This window comes from Panthera pardus, unplaced genomic scaffold (genome assembly GCF_024362965.1).
Source record: "Panthera pardus isolate Hobbes unplaced genomic scaffold, ASM2436296v1 HiC_scaffold_11, whole genome shotgun sequence".
Classification (NCBI taxonomy): domain Eukaryota; kingdom Metazoa; phylum Chordata; class Mammalia; order Carnivora; family Felidae; genus Panthera; species Panthera pardus.
Genome location: NW_026526666.1, coordinates 51,046,683 through 51,057,043, shown reverse-complemented (window position 1 = coordinate 51,057,043; position 10,361 = coordinate 51,046,683). Strand labels below are relative to the sequence as shown.

The following is a 10,361-nucleotide window of genomic DNA, read 5'->3' as shown; positions in this document are numbered from 1 at the left end:
AAGTTATTAATATACCTAGGCTTCAGTGGCCCCAGCTATAAAACGGAAATAGCAATAGTATAAACCTCAGAAAGCATTTCAGGGATTAAATGAGATAGTAAAATACTCAGCATAGTGATCCAAACACAGAAAGTGCTCCATAATAAAAGCTATCCCCCATACACCCTTCTACGATTCAGTCTTCCTCTGCCTGAAGTCTTAACACCGAAGCTACTTTCTCCAGGAAGTCCTCCCTGATGTTCCAAGCCTGGGTTTAATAACCCCTTTCATATTTCCCCAATGCTAACATTTACCACACTGGGCTGTAAAGGTCAGTTGAAGTGTCTGTGTTCCTCAGCTCAGGGAATCCTGAAGCAAGTCCGCAGTCTCCTCTGTCTTCCTCACAGTTGACTGTTAGAGGTTGGCATGTCGGTTATTAACAGCTGTGAGGTGCTGAGAAAACCCTACAGAAAAGAAGGAAGGGAGGGCTGGGTGGATGTGGGGGAGTGAGGCTACCTTAGAGTGGTAAGGTCACTCACCTCAGTACCCTTGATCTTTCAGCCACATAATTCTTTTGTACGGGGGCCGCCACGTATGTTGTAAGAGGTTAGCAGTATCCCAGGCCTCTGCTCGCAAGATGCCAGCAGTACCAGTCTCTCAGCTGTGATAACCAAAAGTGTCTCCAGCCACTGCCTATTGTCTCCTTGGAGGGACTGGGGGAGGAGAGGGGAGATGAAAACATAGCCGCATTTGAGAACCACTGCCTTAGATCAGTGGTTCTTAGACTTCAGCATATCTCAGAATCTCCTGCACTGGCATCTCAGAAACACAGATTGCTGGCCCTCTGCTGGGGTCTGAATGTATCCCCATAAAGCATATGTGTTGGAATCTAACCCCCAGTGTGCTGGTATTAAGAGGTAGAGACTTTGGGAAGTAATTAGGTCATGAGACCAGAGTCTTCATAAATGGAATTTGTGCTCTTATAAAAATGAGACCCCACAGAGCTCCCAAGCCCTTTTCACCATGTAAGGATAAACGCGAAATCTGCAACCCAGAAGAGGCCCCTCCCCCAACCGTGCTGCCACCCTGATTTCTGACTTCCAGCCTCCAGAATTGTGAGAAACACTTTTCTATTGTTAATAAGCCACTCAGACTATGGGTATTTTGTTACAGCAGCCAGAATTCACATCCCCAGAATTCCTGATTCAGTATGACTGGGGCAGAGTCTGAGAATTTGCATTTCTAGCAAAGTCCTTCTGGTGCTACTGGTCTGGGCCACTTGGAACCCACTGCCTTAGAGGTGCCATAGCACTGGTCTCGGGAACATAAGAGACATGTGCTGAATACTTTTGGCCTGTGACTAAGTCTGGCAAGGTAAAGACAATTCCCCTGACTTGGGGTCTCAAGGCACACACTTAAAAAAAAATGTTTATTTATTTATTTTGAGAGAGAGAGCAAGCTCATGGGAACAGGGGAGGGGCAGAGAGAGAGGAGGAGAGAAAATCCCAAGCAGGCTCCATACTGTCAGTGCAGAGACCAACGCAGGGCTTGTTCTCACGAACCGCAAGACCGTGCCCTGAGCTGAAATCAGGAGCTGGACGCCTGACCGAATGAGCCACCCAAGGACCCCACGAGGAACACATTTACTCAAGACTTTCCTCACGCTGCAGACAGCAGGGAGACTGCAGAGACAGACAGAATGAGGGAGAAAAAGAGAGGCCTCAAGTCAGGTCAGCCTGTGTGTCAGAAGACGCAGCTGGGCTAAGGCAAGGTGGTGGGGAGGGGCCGCTGCCTCCACGGTCTTACTCAGAGACCAGCATTCACCAATATTAATTCAAGACAGATTTACTGAGAGCCAGCGAGGTGCCAGGCACTCTTGTGGGTGTGGGGATGCATGAAGGACCTAATAGAAAAAAAATCCTTGCCCTCATGGAGCTTATATTCTGTGATGGCTCAGGAAAGGATGATACTGAAAAATTGGGCAACGTGATAGAAAGCAATAGGTTCTGTTGTAAAAACCAATCAGGTACGTGGGGCCAGCGGTGGGAAGGGGGAAGGTGGCTAGCAGTAGTGTACTGGTAAATGTTGCCTAACTGGCTTTCTGGGGGCAGAAATGTCCCGATTCTGTAGTAGTGGCCAATTTCAGTGGTGTCATGGAAGATTGTAAACTATGAATGTGAGGTCATTAAATAAGAAATTAGGAGGAAGTGCACACAGTAGCACAACATTACATAGTATTTCTACCTTATGGACACCATACACATAAATAACTGAGTATACACTGGTAAGATGTAAAATAATTAAGAAGGGATAATTTTGGGTATCTTGAACCTTGATGTCTAATACAATTAATTCAATTGTAAGTTTATGTAATTTGACTCACATTAATGATTGTATATACTAACTGGCTTGCAGATTTTCTGAAAATTTCACCATCTACTCTCGCGAGCTGGTGGTAGCTGGCTTCAGCTTACCGCTGGTAGTTAGGGAAGGTCTTGTTGAGACAGCGACATTCGAACGGAAACCTGCAAGAGGTGAAAGAGTAAGGCATGTGGATATCTGGGAACGAGCACTCTGTGTCCTTCCTGGGCAAAGTGGCGTGTTGGACCTGGTGTGTCCACAAGGCCAGGCCCTTGCACAGGTTGACCCCTGGGCCAGGGAGCGTCTGTCCTCACTGCTGTGCCTAGTGATAGTCTTTAGGGCCTGAGCTCACAGATGGCCTCTTGGGCAAATTTCCTTATTTCTCCCAGGCTTCCTTAGATCCTTTCTGGAAACACAGGTGGTTATGAAGGTAGTAAATAAATGACCACAAGCAGACAGATTATTTCCCTCCATGATCCCTTGGTACTTTAAACCATGTTGTTTTAGCCCATGTGGTATTATTCTATCCTTGTCTTTCTCCCTGTGGAGCCCCTTTTTTTTCAGGTGTATGAAAATACCAGGCTCGTAGTTGATGTGTCTAAGTGCTTAGCTACTGAATGGATGAACACTGATCTTAATATGGGGTAGTTTACACAAACGTGGGTTTTAGTGAGTGCTCTTCTGTTGGGTGAAATCCACAGGCAGGGTTCCTTCAGCTGTGGTGACATTATTAGCATGACTGCCCCTCTCTGTACCGATGAGGCTCAGGAGAGCCTGGTAGAGCCAGCCACAGCCTCAGTCATGCACAGCAACAGCCACCCGCTATCAGGCTACGGGCTCAGGCCTTTACTTAGGCCACGTTACTTAATCCACAGAGCAACCTACAGGTGGGTGTTCTTACCCCCATTTTACTTATGAGGAAAATGAGGCTTGGAGAGGCTTAGGTAAGTCACCCAAGGTCACTGGGTAGAAGGTGGCAAAGCTTTCCCTTTGTTGCACAGATTGAGTAAGAACTGGTTCCAGGCAGTAAGGAGGTCAGCCATGTAAAATATTAACTGTAATAATGTCGGGCAGCAGGGCTAAGTGCTAAGTGTTCATTAGAACCACCAGCCATGCTTGAGAGCACAGGGGAAGAAACCTGTGATTCCACGCGGGGCAGGTGGACAGGCAGCACCTAGATGCCATAGAAACTTTGACCCTGAGCTCAGACTTCTGGTAGGAAAGGTGTGGGGGCTCTAAGCCCTTCTGACAGGCACAAAGGTGTTAGTGGAAATTCAGGAGAGAGGTTTTTCATGAAACTGGTTCAGGATCAAGCACCTTGGGCCAGTGCCATGTATTCATTTATTTATTTACCGAAACAAGCTGGAATAATATTTTTTAAATATTAACTTTTTTTTTTCCTTTCCTGGTATATTTCCCCTGGGAGGCAAAAGACTGGTCTGGGGAAGGGTTGGGGGAGGCACTGTGAAGAAGGCATAAAGAGCCCACAGGCCTCTTCCTGGCATTGCTTTCCAAAACTGGAGCCCTTAAGGGAATGGAGAGGATTGGGGTATACCCAAAATGTCTGGGGAATATTGAAGATAAAAGATCCCTCCAATCTAGTTGGGTTTGGGGAGGCAGAGGGGCATGTTAATAAGAGTCGAGGTATGATGGTCTCAGAATGAGGGGCTGGCATGGGGAGGGGAAAGCTTTGGGCAGGTCCTCTGAAAGGAGGTACTCTACCTCCTTCACTGTCAGAGCCCTGGAGGAAACAAAGAGACCCCATGAGGGAGGGGCTGCAGACATGAAGCCTCAGACAGACTCTATTCCAGGCTAGTATGGAGGCAACAGAAGGGACCCATGTCCTGGTGCAGCATGCAGGTGGTGGAGAGCCCCACAGACCTCGGGCAGCATTCAAATGGGAACAAGGCCTGTGGCGACTGCTGCCTGAGGACCAACCAGGACACTGGGACAGTAGACCAGTGAAATAGGAACCAGTTCCCATGCTTCTACTTCAAGGCCTGGCATGATGCAATGCACTGCAATTTAGCCACAATCCCAGGAAAATGGAGAGGGAAACTCCAAATTGGCAGAGTTTTGGTTTCTGTCGCCCTGCAAGGACAGTGGCTCGAAATTAAAATGAAGTTGAGTTATAGAGTCATAATCTGCAGAAAATATTTATTGAGCCTCCAAGATTCCAGGCACCAGGGGTGGGGGAGGAAAGAAATGAGTAAAATAAGGATCTGTCAGTGGTCCCTTTGTCTACATTCCTGAAATAGAAGTGATGCCAGGGCCTGACTTCCATACATAGTCCTCTAGTGCCTGCAGTGGTAACCACTGATGCTTATGAAGCCGTTACTTTGTCCAAAACTTGCACAAAGGGTGCTCTTTGTCCCATTTAAAACAGGTTACTGGGGCTAAGGGATATTAAGCAGTCCTTGCAAGACCACACAGCTAGTAATTTTCATAAAACCACACAGCCAGTAAAGTGGCCAAGTTGGGATTCAAACCTAGCTGGATGTGATAGGTTGAATTGTGCCCCCCTGAAAAGATGTTGAGGTCCTAACTTCCAGTACCTGTGAATGTGACCTTATTTGGGGAGAGGGTCTTTAAAGAGGTAACTAATCTTAGGTGAGGTTATTAGGGTGGGCCAGATCCAATATGACTATGTCCTTATAAAAGAGGGACAGTTAGGCAGAGACAAATGCACAGACACAGAGGAATTGCCATCTAAAAATGGAGGCAGAGAACGAGGTGATGCATCTACGAACCAAGGAACACCAAAGATCGCCAGTGAACCACCAGGAGCTAAGAGAGAGAGATGCAGCTAATTCTTCCTCGTAGGCCTGAGAAGGAACTAATTTTGCCAACACTCTGATCTTGGACTCCTAGCCTCCACAACTGTGAGACAATAGATTTCTGATATTTAAACCACTCAGTTTGGGGTAGTTTGTTACAGACACTAATGCAGTGGATGACTCAAGAGCCTGAGACTTGTTAAATCACCAAGTTATATAGCCATTTTGCTAAACCCTATGCCACTGTTACAGCTGGAGTCCACAGAGCAGGATCTCTCTTTTCTCTCTGGTCTGTCAATGCCTCTTCATCTCCTTCCATCTCCTTAGCACTATTTTCTACATACTTTTTAACTGAAGTCATCCCTACTTTTCTTATTGAAGACCTGACTTGAGTACCCTATAATTCTATATTTCTATGTCACTAGTAATTCCAGAAACATGCCTTGGCCTCTCAGACTTCCGGAGGGTGGAAGTCTGACATGCCCTCCACTGGAGGCCAGTGACCACCTGGAAATCTTAATTACCCTTCAAGAGTGAGTTCTTCCAGTTCACTTTCATGACACCCTCCCTCAGCCAGATTTACTGTCTCCCTCCCTCTAACACCAACAGCATGAGAACATTTCCACATGGAATCATCTTTGGTAATGGGCATGGCTGTCTTCTTAAGTACCTTGAATGCTTCTGGAAGGCCCAGGAGTAGCAGGTGTTTTAAGCCTTCCTACATTTCAAGACACCTGAATTTCTAGACTTCAACTGGAGTTCCTCATCCCTTCTTTCTTTTCTGGTTTCTCAAATTCACCTTCCCAGGAAAGAGAAACACCTTCAAATGACTCTGTACTTGGCATGTATCTGTCCTATTAACAGATTTTCAATCCAGGCAAGGAAAGTTTATCCCACTTCCTTCCTATCCCCTTCCTGTATTTTAACAAGGTTTTGTCATCTCCTTGAGCTAGCCTCAGCAGAGATGGTTTGGCTGGGTGAGCATTTTATTTTGGCATTTGAGGATGGTGTTGGTTGGAGCCTTCTGTCTGTATACTGTAAAGAACACAAACAGAACAAAAACGTTCAGTTTGAGGCCATGGATCCTGTCCAGTTCCAGATTAAGGCAGAGGCCCTTCTCGTCCAGGATCGAGTGCTGGCTGGCCTCCAAGAGCAGAGAAGTGGGGAGCAAGGCCGACAGTGGCTGCTGCTGCCCAGTGGGCCACCTGCCCTTGACAGCCACAGGAGTTTGGAGAAACTGCTAGCCTGGCCCTTTGCAGGGGATGTGCTGAGAACTCTTCTCCTTTTTGGGAAAAACAAACCAACCTCCTGTGAGGAAACCTCAATCTGTGGATAGATTTTCCTTGAGAAGAATCCATTCTGACTTATGTGTCTCCGTGGTGGCTTTCTGCCTCAGGCTTTGAAAATTAAGGCCACTTAACGGGTTGCTTCTCTGAAGAGTCTCACAGCTCCGAAGTTTACAAGAGATGACCCAAAGAAGCCTGTGCTTGCTTAACCGAGGGGAAAGGTGGTAAAAACTCCTTTTTTTAATATTTATTTTTAATTGAATTATAATTGACATATAATATTATATGAGTTCCACATATGCCACATAGGGATTTGATATTTTTATCTATTACAAAATGATCACCTCAATAGGTCTAGTTATTGTCTGTCACCATAAATATTATTAACTATATCCCCTGTGCTGCACTAAATGTTCCTTTCTTATCTACCAACACATCCCAGCAGGTCTGCAGGCACAATTTATAATCTAGCAAATATTTAAGGAACTTGTATAGTATGTTTAAAGCTTGGGACTAGCTTTGGGGTAGGGAGACTTATTTCTTCCCTGCTTTTTAAATCCTCTACCAGACAGGTAATACTCTAAGCTGAAATAGTCTATATTACAACAAGACCCTAGAGCACAGTGACTTTTGCAAGATACAGCTTCATGTACTAGTAGAGAGGTAGATGGCTGATAGGGTGGCCCTGCCACATTCATTGTATTTATTCCTTCTTAGAATCCCACCCAAACCTCTGTATTCCAGTCAAGGGGAAGGGAGAAAACGATGTGATCACCTCATGTTCCACTCACCTCCCACTCGCCAAAAGTTGGTAACATGGCCATCTCTAGTTGTAAGGGATATTGAGAAATGTAGTCTCCAGTGGCACACCTATGTATTTAGCTAAGAATTACAAATTCCTTTATTAAAGAAAAATATTGATGGACACGTACCAGTCTCTGCCAACCTTTCTTTCATTTATTTACCCAATCGACAATTATTTATTGAGTGCCAGCATATTATTTGGCATTGTTTTTACACAGTTGCTTATGATTCACTGGTGTGTACATAAACCTATGCTCAGCTGGAAAGTCATACTGTGCTGTGTTCCCTAGTAAGGAGTTCAAACACTATGGATCTTCAGGGAAGGAAAGACTCATCCTGACTAGAGAAATTCATCTATTTTTTCAGTATACTGAAAAAAAAAGCACTGTGGTAGGAAGCTTGTAAGATGGTCCCAGTGATTTCTACCGCCTGGTATTCATGTCCTCGTGCAATCCCCTCCCATTGTATATGGACTGAACCTAGTGGCTTGCTTCTAAAAGACAAAAATATAGCAAAAGTGATGGAATGTCAGTTCTGAGTTTAGGGTACAAGAAGACTTTGACTTCTCCATCTTGCTTGAATGCTCCCGCTCTCTGTCTCTGTCTGTTTCTGTCTCTGTCTCTTTCCCTCTGAGCCCTTATTCTGGGAGAATCCAGCTGCCATGTTTTGAGTAACTCTAGGGAGAATCTCATGTGGCAAGGGAATAATATTCTTAGTCAACGGCCAACAAGGCCCTAAAGCTTGCCGACAGCCATGTGATTGAGCTTGGAAGTCAACTTTCTGAGGCCTGCCAACAGCCTCATGAGTGAACTTGGAAGCAGATTCTCCTGCAGTTGACCCTTGAGATGACTGAGCCTTACTGACAGCTTCACTGCTGTCCTGTGAGAGACCCTGAGTTACAGTCATCCAACTAAGTGGCACCTGCACCTGATTTCCTGACCACAGAAACTGTGAGATAGTAAATATTGTTTTCAGCTGATAAATTTTGAGGTCATTTGTTATGCAGCAATAGATAGCCAATACAAGTACCTACTATTTTCAGGTACTGTGCTAGGCCATAAGAATGTGAAAAATGAGGGATGCCTGGTCACTGTGTTTGGGGAGAGGAGGAGACAGGTGTATGTGCAAATATGGTACTAACAACACACGGTGGTAAGGGCAACGATGGAGATGTGCTCAGTGTGAGATAGGAGAGAAGAAGGGCTCCTTATCCAGGACAGAAAAGGGGAGGGGAAGGTCATCTGGGGAAGGCTATACTTGGGGAGGGGCCATTCCATGGAGAGGGGACATGGGCAATGCCTGGAGGGGAAATGGTGTGGTGTCTGCACAGGAACCAAGCATGATAGTTTGTGTGCCAAGCAAGAGGTGAAGAAAGGCAAGGTTAGAGAAGTGACTAGAGACTAGCCCAGTCTTGTGCCAGTCATTTATTTTAAAGTAGTCAATATTATGAAATCCTGCTTTGCGTGAAATGGTGTAAAAACAAAAGAGTTAATAAAAGAGCTAGCATGTTCTTCTCAACATTCCAACACCTGAATTTTAAGAAGCCAGCTTCAATTATCTAGAGAACACAGGCAAGTGTAATTTGCTTCATTGTTTTTGCTCATAAAATTGAGCAGAGAACTGTTGACATGTGTCCATGGAATAATTGTGGTTCTTATTGAAAAACTGGCTCAGGTGATGTTTGATGCTTTTACAAGTGGGAAATCGACCTTTCCAGCTGGAGGACTTTATGAATCTGTAGTCTGAACATCTGAGGAGAGATTTGGGAAGTAATGTATGCTTTTTGTGTGGTTGATTGTTTCCCTCCTTTTCCCTCTGTCCCTTTCTCCTTCTTTCATTCCTTCTTTTGTCCTTCCTTTCTACCTCTCACTGCCTTCCTATCTCTTTCAATTCTTCAGAATGTTAAAGGTTTCATAATATGTCTAAACTCTCAGTATCAGCTCTGCAAGGGATGAAAAGGAAACAAAAGCACTCCTCTTTCCCCTGCCTGGAGGATTAGCTCTAAAGATTCTTAACTGGTTCTTGGAAGGTTCTCTGGATCACAACTGAACATGAGTGAGTCCAATGATTCAGCAGATAACAAGTTTATTTGAACCAAGACAGTTATAAAACTAGGCTTGTGGATAATGGTTGCTCTAGAATAGGAAGAAATAAAAACAATATATAAATTAACTTTAAAATTGAAATGTTTTATAATACCATTTCAGAATGATTTTCTGTATCTGGAATCCTTTACTTACATGAAATAGCGGTTAGGGGCATCCTTGCATCTGGATTGTAAGTGCCGTGAATCTGGAGTCCCCCTTGTGCCCACAGGGACAGGGGTTTTGAGTAGATACCTAGAAATAAAACATCACCTGATCTGTTGGGTTTGGCTGGAGGTTGCATCCCTCCCTTCCAGACTGATTTCATCAGGCACCGTTCTCATATCATGAAGTTATTTCTTCCTCTGATCCCTGTATATGAGTGCTTTGTGCCTCTGTTAACCACCTACAGGAATGATAGTAAAGTATTATCAGTCAAAAAGGCAAGGCATCAACCGATCAGAAGGGACATGGTGCTGGGTCAGCACCCTGGAATCTCTCTTTTATGCCATCACCCTCTTCTGGGGGTTCCAGAAGAGGGATCTGGTGGCAAGAGGCTCTCGGGTTCTCAGGTTCCTTGAGGCTCAGATTCATACACACTAAGTAATTGTTTCAATGTCTGTCTTTCCCACCAGACTGTGGGCACGTAGAAGGTATGGGCTCTGTCTCTCTCATCTTTGCCTCTCTACTACGTAAGACACCGTCGAGCCATAGTGGGTGCTTAGTAAATATTTGTTGGGCAAAATTGAAATACACCTTTTTATTCAGACATTCAGTAATTATTGAGGCACTGCCTTGACTTAGACACTGCACCATGCGCTTTGGAAAATGTAAAGAGAAAAAAGAGTTGGCTTTTTACCTTTGACAAGTTTTCAGTCTAGTTACTAGACTCTGTTAGAAATTGTCTTACTCCTCTTATTCATCCCAGTGCTCAAGACAATGCTTGGCATATAACACGCACTCGGTAAACACTTGTTGATTAACTGTAACTTCACATGTCCAGGCCAAAGGAATTGCTTCAGACTGGTCACTCATCATCCATCCCGCCAAGTCTGCCAGTCCAGCAAACT

General features: G+C 44.9%; 1 long non-coding RNA gene across 2 annotated transcripts; it reads right to left on the bottom strand.

Moving 5' to 3' along the window:
- Nucleotides 1-458: 458 nt before the first annotated feature.
- LOC109266628 (uncharacterized) lies at nucleotides 459-9,708 on the bottom strand. Of its 2 annotated transcripts, none has more exons than XR_002079788.2 (3): nucleotides 9,448-9,708; nucleotides 2,363-2,504; nucleotides 459-692 (listed from the first exon to the last, which is right to left on the bottom strand). It is a non-coding gene; the product is annotated as an uncharacterized LOC109266628 (long non-coding RNA). The 2 variants fall into 2 exon arrangements; XR_002079790.2 differs by having other exon boundaries at nucleotides 9,565-9,708.
- Nucleotides 9,709-10,361: the final 653 nt, after the last annotated feature.